The sequence below is a fragment of the Megalobrama amblycephala genome, linkage group LG4 (genome assembly GCF_018812025.1).
Source record: "Megalobrama amblycephala isolate DHTTF-2021 linkage group LG4, ASM1881202v1, whole genome shotgun sequence".
Lineage (NCBI taxonomy): Eukaryota > Metazoa > Chordata > Actinopteri > Cypriniformes > Xenocyprididae > Megalobrama > Megalobrama amblycephala.
This window is the reverse complement of record NC_063047.1, coordinates 15,161,473-15,173,740: the sequence shown is the minus strand read 5'-3', so window position 1 is coordinate 15,173,740 and position 12,268 is coordinate 15,161,473.

Sequence of the window (12,268 nt, the reverse complement as noted above, 5' to 3'; positions counted from 1 at the left end):
ATAAAATCTGGCAAAAGTGGACGGCGAGGACCAGCCGGCCACCTCACAAATGTCTTTAATGGAAATTCCACTGGACCAGGCCCAAGATGAGGCCATACCCCTAGTGGAGTGGGCTCTTACTCCTATGGGGCAAGGGGTCCCCACCGAGGAATAGCAGAGCGTGATAGCGTCGACAATCCAACGCGAAAGACGTTGCTTTGAGACCGGAAACCCTTTGGTGCGGCCGCCAAAGCAAACAAAGAGCTGATCAGACTGCCGGAAGGGTTGTGATCGCTCAATGTAAATGCGCAGTGCCCTGACAGGGCAAAGTAATTCTTGCTCCCGATCGCCCGGCATAGGGGGAAACGCAGAGAGCGAAATGATCTGCGATCTGAAAGGTGTAGAAAGCACCTTGGGAACGTAGCCCACCTTAGGTTTCAGCACGACTCTAGAGTCGTCTGGCCCGAACTCGAGGCATGCAGGGCTAACAGAAAGGTCCTGCAAATCGCCAACACGCTTGATCGACGCCAGTGCAAGAAGCAGGGCGGTTTTAAGCGTCAGGGGCCTAAGGTCTGCTTGGCGCAGTGGCTCAAAGGGCGGGCCCTTTAGAGCTCTGAGGACCAAATGGAGATCCCAGGAAGGAACCGTAGGGGTCCGTGGTGGATGCAACCGCTTGGAACCCCTTAGAAACCTAACAACGAGGTTGTTCTGACCTACAGACTGGCCAGCAATAGGAGCGTGAAACGCTGCGATGGCTGCTACATACACTTTGAGCGTGGAGGGGGCTCGCCCCGCGTCCAGGTGCTCCTGGAGGAAGGACAGTATATTGGCTACGTCGCATTCCTCAGGGTCTATGCTGCGTGTAGAACACCAGCTAACAAAGACCGCCCATTTCTGAGCATAGAGGCGTCTAGTGGACGGGGCTCTAGCATGTGAAATGGTTTTTAGCACGTTCTCGGGGAGGCCAGAAGGCTCCCGTCGAGAGACCACAGGTGCAGAGCCCACAGCTCCGGCCGTGGGTGCCAGATTGTTCCGTTCGCCTGAGAGAGGAGGTCCCGTCTCAGAGGAATCGGCCAGGGGGCTTTCGTGGAAAGCCTGAATAGCTCCGAGGTCCAACCTTGGCACCTCCAGAGCGGGGCCACTAACAGAACTCTGTGTCTGTCTTCCCTGACACGCCTGATCACCTGGGGGATCAGAGCGACCGGGGGAAAAGCGTAGAGAAGGGTGTTGGGCCAGGAGTGGGCCAGCGCATCTTCCTTCTTCAAAAAATAAATTGGGCAATGAGAGCTGTCTTGAGAGGCGAAGAGGTCTACCTCTGCCTTCCCGAATAACTCCCAAATGGTGTGAACTGTCTGGGAATGGAGCATCCACCCGTCTGAGGGGACGTTGCTCCGGGACAGCATGTCTGCTCCCAGGTTGTTCTTTCCGGGAATGTGGGTCACTCTGAGCGACCGAACCCGTGAAGAAGCCCATTCTAGCAGTCGTTTCGCCAGGGCGCATAGGCGGCTGGACGAAAGACCTCCTTGGTGGTTGATATATGACACCACTGTCATGCTGTCCGATTGGACTAAGACGTGGCGATCCGTCAAATGAGCCTGAAAGGCCTGTAGGGCTCGAATCACTGCCAGCATCTCGAGGCAGTTGATGTCCTCGTGGGACCACGAGCCGAAGGCCGGACTGCCCTCGCACAGAGCGCCCCAACCCAGGTTGGACGCATCCGTGGATAGCACCGTCCTCCGTGACACCGCCTGTAGGGGTACTCCAAGACTGAACCAAGAGGGGTTCGTCCAGGGCCTCAGGGCTGCTATGCAGGCCTGATTGACCTTGAGGCGCAAGCGGCCATGTCGCCATGCGTGAGGAGGGACCCGAAATTTCAGCCAGTACTGAAGAGGCCGCATTCGTAGCAGGCCTAGCTGCAGCACCGGGGAGGCGGAAGCCATCAGCCCTAGCAACCTCTGGAACAGCTTCAGAGGGAGGTAAGCTTTGTTCTTGACGGAGGCCGCGAGCTGCTGAATGGTCAGAGCGCGCTCTGACGAGACTACTGCCGTCATACTGACAGAGTCGAGAACTGCACCCAGGAACGAGATACGTTGAGTGGGAAGCAGCGAGCTCTTGGCTGAATTGACCCTGAGACCCAGACACTGCAGGTGGCTGAGAAGCACGGATCTGTGGTGCTCCAACTCCGACCGCGAGCTGGCTAGGATGAGCCAGTCGTCGAGATAGTTCAGAACGCGTATACCCATCTGTCTGAGAGGGGAGAGTGCAGCGTTCATGCACTTCGTGAAAGTGCGAGGAGCTAGGGACAACCCGAAGGGAAGGACCGTATACTGGTAAGCCACACCTTCGAACGCGAATCTCAAGAATCGCCTGTGCTTGGGGGCTATCTGGATATGAAAGTAAGCATCTTTCAGGTCCAGCGAGCAGAACCAGTCCCCGTGACATACTTGTGCGAGGATCTGTTTCAGCGTTAGCACTTTGAACTTTCGCTTCATGAGGGAAAGGTTCAGAAGTCTGAGGTCCAGAATTGGTCTGAGACCGCCGTCTTTCTTTGGAACCAGGAAGTAACGGCTGTAGAAGCCCGACTCGCTCTGCGAAGGGGACACTAATTCTATAGCGCCTTTTCTCAGAAGAGTTAAAACCTCGGCCCGGTGGACATGAGCGTCGTCCGGTTGTACCGTAGTTTGAATCACCCCGCCAAAGCGCGGGGGCCTTCTGGCAAACTGGAGCGAGTAGCCTAGGCTTATGGTTCTCAGAATCCAACTTGATACACCTGGGATGGCTCGCCAAACCTCGACCCGGGCAGCAAGGGGTAGAATGACATCGGATGGCGACCCGCTTAGAAGGGGGTCGCACACCGGTATGGTAGGAAGAGGAAATAAGCTCTTTTGAGGAGTGTGTAAAAATTGGGTCACCGTGATAACGGCGGTTGTTGAGGACGCAGCAAGTGTGGGCCCTGTTACTGCAGGTTGCATTTGTCCCGCGCCCAGAGATAAGCTTTCGGGGTGGTCCGGCTGTGGCGAGACATGCCCCGATCCTCTTCTTTTCTGGCTGATCAGGATGACTTCTGAGGCACCGGGTCCAGCACTATCTTGGGCCGGGGTCCCTGGCATTTCGGGAAGGTTGTGCGCTTAGCAGAGCGCGATCGGTGGCGGTGCTCTTTGGGCGGCGCAGCCTGAGAGGCAGAAGGGGCTGGTTTCGTCTGCTGAGCCGGCGCAGGCCTGGGGCGGCTAGGAGCAGATGCTGAGCTTGAACGTTTGGGAAGGAAATGTCTCATCGCTTGAGAAGACTTCTGTGCTGCCGTGAAACGCTCTGTAAACCCTTCCACTGCCGGTCCAAAGAGTCCTGACGGGGAAACAGGCGCATCGAGGAAGGCCGTCTTGTCCTGATCTTTGATTTCCGTCAGGTTAAGCCATAAATGGCGCTCTAGCACCACCAGGCTGGCCATTGATCTGCCAATGGCTTGGGTCGCTGCCTTTGTGGCCCGCAGGGCTAAATCAGTCGTGCTGCGGAGATCCCTGAAGGCGGTCTCTTCAGTGCCAGACTCGTCCATGGCGCGGAGAAGTTTGGCCTGGAAGACCTGAAAGATGGCCATAGAATGGAGCGCTGAGGCGGCTTGGCCAGCAGAGGCGTACGCTCTTCCTGCAAGGGCAGAAGTGGTCCTGCAGGGTTTAGACGGAAGGGAACGCTTCGTCTTCCAGCCCACGGCCGCGGGCGGACAGAGGTGAGCGGCCACTGCTTCGTCCAGGGGCGGCAGGTGTTCGTCGCCCTTCTCCTCCGAACCATGAACTGAGGTGAGGACTGAGCGGTGAGAAGTGTGCAGGCGGGCTGAATAGGGAGCGCGCCATGACTTCGCCAGCTCCTGATGAACCTCAGGAAAGAACGGGGCCGAGCGTTGCTGAGGAGCTTGACGGCGGCCTGGGAGGAACCACTCGTCCAGGCGGCTTCGTGACGGCTCCTCTGGTGGAGCCCAGTCGAGGTTCAATTCCTCCACGGCTTTAGATAGGACACGGAAAAGCTCGGCGTCCATACCCGCGCCGCGATCAATGGGCTCCAGGGGAGGCAGGGGGGGCGGGGTCGTCAGACTCGCCCAGCCAGTGCTCCGGTTCAGAGGCTGCCAGAGACACGGAGTCATCGAGCTGCTCTTCGTCGGATCCGCCGAAGGAAACAAGGTCGCTTGCATCTGCCGAGGGACGTTGTTCAGGGCGGGAGAACAGTACTGGGGATTGTTCTCTGCTGGGAGAGGGCGAGGCACGCGGGCAGTGGGCCGACGTGAGCTCGCTCAGCTCAGCGCGCTGGGCCGGTCTTCCCTGCTGTCTCTTCCTAGCCGGCTCGCGGGAGGAAGGAGAGAGGAGGGCGCAAACGGCGGGGTCACTTCCCTTGAAGAAAGAAGCCCGTGAGCGCAGCGATGCCAGGCTCATAGACTTGCAGTGCGAGCAAGAGCCTCCAGCAAGCGCGTCATCTGCGTGGGACTTGCCCAGACATCCGACGCACTCGCCGTGGCCGTCTGCATCAAGCAGAGGGGCTCTGCACGTAGTGCAGTGGTGAAGCATTGAAAAATGCCGGGGTGCCGTGAAAACGGCGATTGTGGTGCTCTTAAACGGCGAGGGCCGTAATTCCTGTGGAAAGTGCTCTTAATGCGGTGTGAGAACCGCGGAAAAATGCTCTATTAGATGCGCCGGATGGCGGCAGGAGACGCGCTGAGTCCGGGCCGGAAACAGGAAGCGGGAGGCGGCGGCTCGTCGACGGCGCGAAGGCGCAGGCGAATCCGGCGACTCAGCTGGGTCCGCTGCAGGGCCTCTTCGACGGCGGCAGAGCTTCTTCCAAGGCGGCGAGCTTCTTTCCAGGCGAGCAGGCTTCTGCGAGGATCAGCGAGGAGAAGACGAGTCGTCGCTGAAGGAGAAAGGACTGAGTTGCCTATGGCGCAATGCTTACTTATATAGGGCCTTTCCCCGCCCATTTCGGCGGGAAAGTTCGCATGCTTTGTCGCCATAGGCTGCACAGCAAAGCTGCGCCGTCATTGGTTCAACGACTTACAATGAGTGAACCAATGACGATGCAGCTGCACTGCGTTATTGAAAAGGCTTCAGTAGCAGGGAAAAAGGGAGACTTTTCCCCCATACGCAGTACAAGTGAAGTATCGAAAGGGAACCGATCTTTTGACACAGATCGGAATTATTTGCACACGTGTAAACACAAAAATCCGCACGAGATCCGTTTTTTTCGCATCCGATCTGAGCCACTTCCAAATGTGGTTTTAAATCCGATACATATCCGATCTGTGGACATTCGACCTACGTCTAAACACGCATATCAGATTCCCATTGGAATTTCAAGCCACCACAAGGCGAGGGCGGCACGTTTGCTCACTAAAAGGTAGCTTTAATGTTGTATTATGAAGCAGACATGCTTGTATGCACTCGCACCCATACGGTAAAAAAATATATTTTATCTGGCCAAAATATATTTTAAATATATGTTACAAACAGTGAAGTTCAATGAAATATATTTTTGAAACTGAAAATATATTTTGTTTCAACCTTCATATACTTAAAATATATTTAAACATGTATTTCAGGAGCAAGAAAATACATTTATATTTAAAAAATATATTTCAGGGCGCAAGAAAATAAATTTCCAATCTTACAGTCGACAATGCAAATATGGGTGCCTTGCGATCAAAACTATCCATTAAATGTTAGAAGAATTTTAAACACTTACAGAAAAAACATGAATTTCCCCATATTTTCCACATTGACCATTTTTATATGATCTTTCCAAAAAATACAGAGTGATCATGGCACTTGATCCCCAGCCATTTTGGAAACACCCTCAACAAATGTGTGGTTTAGTCTATTATTAATTAATTATTTAATTAATTAATTTATTTATTTGTAATTTATTGTCAGTGTAATATAGCGTTTAAATCCACATGAAATACAAATAAATAGATGAATAAAATCGCTAGATGTACGATGTTAACTGTGACGTAATTTGAATGGGAAACCACTAGCAGCGCTACTGCGCATGCGCGTCATTTTGATCTGTAACGGTCGTCAGTCAACCGGGAGTTCTCGGCGTAAAAGGTAAGAGCTATAACTTTATTTTTAGTCATCATTTTTCACATATGTAATGTTAAATGCTACTTTGAATGTATTATGTTTTGTATTGTCAAGTTTTTATTTACTTGATTTGTCAATTTAATGCCCTATTTGTTTCATTTGCTCACTTGAGGAGACGCATCTGAGATTTTCAGATTTCCGTTTTAACGTTAGTTGTTTTTAATTTGGACACTAGTAAAAACTAACGTTACAAACAAAAAAATTTCCACCCTATCCGCCCTAAATAGTATTGAATATTACTAGTGTCACATACTATTTAGGATGGATAGTATGCACATTGAGACGCAGGCATGCACTCTCAGCCGCGCATGCGCATTAAGACACATGCGCTCTCAGACTCTCAGAGTATATATATATACACGCATATATATATATACACTACCGCTCAAAAGTTTGTGATCAGTAAGATTTTCATTTATTTGATTTTTAATTTTTATACTTATCAAGGATAAAATGTTGGAAACAACTTAATTCTTTTTATAGCCTGTTATAAATTTATTAAGATTCTGCGAAAAAATAAAAAAAGAACAATGTATTCATATTAAATTCTTAAAAAACATCTAGAAAAATGTCTCTACTTATACATTTTAGCAAATGAGCACATACCCTGAATACAAATATTATATAATATTATAATACAAATATTATAATTTTTCAACAAAAAATAAAGATACTAAACTTTTGAAGTATAGTTGAAAGTATTAAAATAGAAAACTGATATTTTAAATTGCAGTAATATTTAACAATTTTTAGAATTTTTTTGATCAAATAAATATAACCTTTAAAAAAAGTTTAGATAGATAGATAGATAGATAGATAGATAGCGAGAGAGATTGAGAGAGATTTATATAATATTGAGATTTATACATAACTCGAAATCTGGAATCTGAGGGTGCAAAAACAATCAAAATATTGAGAAAATCACCTTTAAAGATGTCCAAATTAACTTTATAATGAATTAAATCATAGCTTAACAAGTCAGTCACATTGCTACTGCTACAGTCACATTCAATGTTAATATACTTCCAAATACACCAGAGAAAAAACACAGTTACTTAGCATTGTGAAAAATAAAATAGAAAATATATAGAAAAACATTCCATGAAAAAAAGAAATGGTAATTTTTTTTTTTTTTATCATGTACGACAAAAGATTGGTGCGAGGTGCATGTTGTCCACCACATTCTCTAAAAATGTGTGCATGTCCTGCATAAATGCAAAGACAAACATCAGTGGCTCTACAAGATCGTCCTCTATATGCTCTGCACTGCAGTACTGTTCCAAGGCCTCAGTGGCTTTTTCATCCTCCTCGCACAGTATACGAGGAAGTTGAACTGAGCCAAGAAGATTACCAGAGTTCTCCAAGCACCACTGACTGGCAATCTTAAGATTCGTCATGATACGCACCTAAGAAAAAACAATGCAAAAGAGGATAATTAAAAATATGCTGAACAATAATGGCTGCAACCCCTCTAAATAAAACCTACTTTTCGTGGAACCACCTGCTTCTCCGGTGCAGACTCAGGGGTGAAACCATTCCTTTCATCTTCCTACAAAACATATAAAGATTGAATGTGAACCAGTTATCTTTAGTACTACCTTTTTAAAAAGTAACATACTTTGTTCCAGCTCTGAGGAGCTGGAAGAAAGAAAAATGTACGAGTTACCTGTACATGGAAAGGCTTTTCCTGTTAGTGGAAAAAATACAGCAAAAGTTTAGCTAGTATATGATAACATGCCATTTTTAACCTCATGATTCCAAAGTATATGCTTTTACCTGAGAGATTTGTTCAAACTTCCTCTTTTGCAACCTATATACAGGCTGCTGATCACCTCTCAAGAAGGCTTTGGACTCTTTTGCATAATGGGCAAACAGTTTTCCATGTCTGGAAAATAGAGATTAAATATTGAATATTGCATAGTTCCTTATTCATGAAAGCTATAAGTATTCAAAACCCAAAAAACAAACAATTCTTTACCGATCCAGTCCGAAGTTCTCCATTAACATGATGCACCACCATTTCCTCAACTCTGCCATGTCCAGTTTATGACCTTTGTATGTTATACTGTCTCTAAGTTACTGAAAACTATAATCTTACTTACAATTGTGTAGTCAAATGGGGCATCCAGCACAATGTACAATGCAGACTATAAATGAAAGACAAGTTAGTATTAGGGCAAAATGAATACATTATTAACCACCAACATATTGTACACCTTACCATCAACATGAATATGCCACAGTCGTTTCCATATGGCTGTCCTGGAAAACCCTTAAATATAATGAAAGGGGGGAATAAGCACAATTTCATAGATAGACTGACGGATAGATAGACTGACAGACAGACAGACAGATAGACAGCAACCTGTAAATCAAGGCCTGTTTTTTCTGTCCATTTTCCGGGTATTATGCTGTATGCAATGTCCCTGTCAAGAATGCAAAGGACAAATACATGTAACACTGTACAACAACCTTTCTGCATACATCAATATCTACAACAGTGTCTCTCAAATGGGGGCCCGTTTCAGATACACTGGACATCCATAATCTCAGTGTAATTTTTGTTTGTTTTTCTGCCTCCGCAATCACCACCGATACAGTGATAAAGCCAAAATTAAAATAGATTAAGCCAGAATTAAATACAGAACCCCAGTATGACAAACCTGCGCATGAATGCTCACAAAAGAAAAACTTTAAAGTTCAAGCAAACAACTGAACTCTCATTTACAACCAACTTGCAGAAAGAGACTAGTCAAAAGGAACAGACCAGCTCTAAACAGCAGAACCAACATCTACAGCTGGGGTGACAAACTCAGTTCCTAAACACACCTGATCCAGCTAATCACGTCCTTCAGGCTTATTTATTTACATGGTTTTGGAGAAGAGTTGGAACTTAAACTCTTGCAGGGCTGTGGCCCTCCAGGAACTGAGTTGACACCCTTTATAAGCAGAGTTGTCAGGCCTTAAGCAGAACTTCTTTATCGCCTAGGAATGTCAGTTTGGAATTTGGAATGAGATGGTGCTGAATGACTTATGACAATTGTTTGTTTTAGACAACCGTCATCTGTACCTCTAAAATGAAAGAGGGGCCCTGATGAAAAAGGTCTGAGAAACCTGCTTGAACAGATGAACTTGATCAATGAACCTGAACAGAGAAAGGTCCTTCTTTGTAAACGTGACCTTCTCTCATCACTCAACAGTGATTTGTATCTCTGATCACCAAATCCACTTGGTCTCTCATAACATTTAGAATCTAGATGGAGAATCACTCTCTGTGCTGGTTTCAAAACCTAAAGAAATTCACTTTAAATCAAACTATTACAATGGCATCTACTCTATAAACATACAGCATTTACCATAAATATGACAATGCTTACATACTATTATCAAAATGCTATAATGTGTAACTTTCGGAATCATACGATTTTCATTACGTACACATAGCTGGTAGTGTCCTGGGGCCCATTCTTCGTACGTCGCTTATTACATCCGAGATCAAATGACACATCCAAGATGATATCATCGTGCTAATCATGATCCGGCTAATTGGGTTCTTCGAACACACCTGTTGTGTATGATTAGTATCGCTGGATTGAGTTATCTGAGATAATTGCACGTTCATGTGTTGGCTTAAAAGGGGATATGTATCGATAGTAGAAACATTGATCAGCAATGCAGCGATTGGCTGGAGTCAAGACGGCAACGTAATGACATCATAGAATGAGAAAAGACACCTGACGAAAAACTTGACGAATTTCTAGACATTTATATGGAAACAGCCAAGCGAATAAATGACAGAAGAACGACATAAATGTTAGATAAATGAAATGTGCACTATTTTTTTTTTTACATGATTACCCAATTATTTAGGCTATATTCACAATTTCTATTATTTGTACATTCAATTTTTTATTTCAATGTTTCAATTAGCAACTAATTTACCTTTGAAGCATATTTGACAGCATTAATTAAAGTTTCTTAAGGGTCAAGATCAAGTTATCTGCATCTCCTGCGCTTCATCAAGCCACTCCCATAATATATGTCGCGGTTCAAATGCACAAATGCATGTATGGTATAGACATCTGTACATCATGTGTGTAAAACTCCAATAAAAAATATTACGTAATTATTCCCTCACGAATGAATCTCTCACAGAGTAAAACTGTCGGTGTCTATATTATGACACTACACGGCATTATAGTGTTATTTGCAAATTTATTTTTAAATCATTATTATTGTCCCTGGTTTACATTAGGGTACTCTTGTGGGAAAGTAGCAGAGCCTGGGACAGACTTTAAACATCACCTCCGCTTAAAAAGATGCAATCTAATCCTGTTTACATGAAATAAGCCTGCTCCAGAGCAGGTTTGAGCTTACGGACCTGTTGCTATGACAGCAAGTCTAGGATGAGCTTCGAAGAACCAAACGATCCAAGATCATGCCAAATCGTCAACAATCAAATCCAGCTAACTGAGTTAGCGACGTACGAAGAACGGGCCCCTGGTGTCCAAATGGGAATTATCACAGCATCTTTTAAGTGAGCATCATCCTAGAGCAGCAATGAAAGATTTTTAGTCCAAACATATTTGTGAGCATAACTAGGAATGAAAAAAATGCATACTTACAGGCAGACTCAACATTGGATTACAGTTGCTTGGGGGCAGCCATGTTGGTACGATAAACAGGTCAACAATATGAATGTCCTTTCCCTGCAGAATATTGTGTGAAGAATCAGTCTGGCTAATCTCAATTTTAATATATAGATGAGTTTGAAAGATTAGAAAGTACCTTTGATGCTGCAATTTGGTCAATGAGTTGAAAACAACCATTTCCAATCTATAGAAACATATGTAAGAGATGATGCATGGATAGCTGTGACTGATTGACATGAATGACGAGCCTTACAAAACTAACCATAGTTTCACTGTAGTAAATCCATGTTTTTGGATATTATATTGACTTAACATAATAGAAATGGAAATACCATGGTTAACCTATGTTTTTTGTAGCCAAACCATGATTATTTGTGGTGGTTTTACTACAATAACAGTGTTGTTTTTAGCAATTGGTAATTTGAAAAGCCACATTGGCTGGTTATATTTGGGACAAAATGGTAATTAAATTAAGGAAACGAAAAGTTCAGATGCAAAACCCTCTAAAAGCCATCTGAAATTCTTTTCTAAAATTAGCATTTTAGCCAGATGATGTGTTTAGGTTCAGTAACTTTAATATCAATGTATAGGTTCTTCTCATTGCCATTACAGTGAAATAACTGAACAGAGACATGAGCTTGATAAAAATGCTAATTTTAGAGCTAAATTTCAGATGGCTTTAAGAGGGTTATGCATCTGAACTCTTCACTTTTAACAATACAAAGAGAAAATTTTCTCATAAATTTAAAACGATCAATATCTTACAGTAGACTCCATGTCTCGGTTTAATCCTAAAGTCCAAAAATCTGCACGGGTCAGGCACGCCTTTGCTGTTCGAATAATCAGCTCCTTTGCAGGCTTCTCTATGTCCAGTATGTAGCTGAGCTAATAAAATAGCAATATTTTCAAATGCAAGGTTAAACATAAACTTATGCAGATTTGTTGTATTGGTGATACTATTAAACTAACCAGTTCTTTCTGTGCTGAATGGTATGTTAAAGACCACGATGCTCTGCAGGCAGTAATGTTTTTGCAATTTGGGACTTCTTCGCATTGGGGTCCACACTCTTCTGCATATTTCAAGACAAACAAAAAAAATTCCAAGAATTAGCAAGGAACAAGAAAATATTAAGCATATTTAGTTTCATTAAGCAATATTAAGTTTCAATGCTCAGGTCCTAACCCCAAACCAGAAGAAATCTGCTTGTCAGTGGAACATGGGGCTGAGATAGACAGATAGACAGATGATAAAAAAGAAAAGATTAGATCTGCAAATTTATTAACAATAGTAGTGATTAGAAATAACAAATAGAATGGATACTGACTTAAAATTGCTTGTCCCAAGTCAGAGAGGACAACATTTTCAATGCTGTGAGGTATGTGACCACGCTGTAGCTGTCGCTCCAACATCTTCTGGTTTGCTGATGTATTTTTGTGATGTATAATGTTCCGCATAATGAAAATGTGTGTCGAGGGAGCCATATTATTGATAAAATAGTTGCTTTTTCTCAAGTCTGC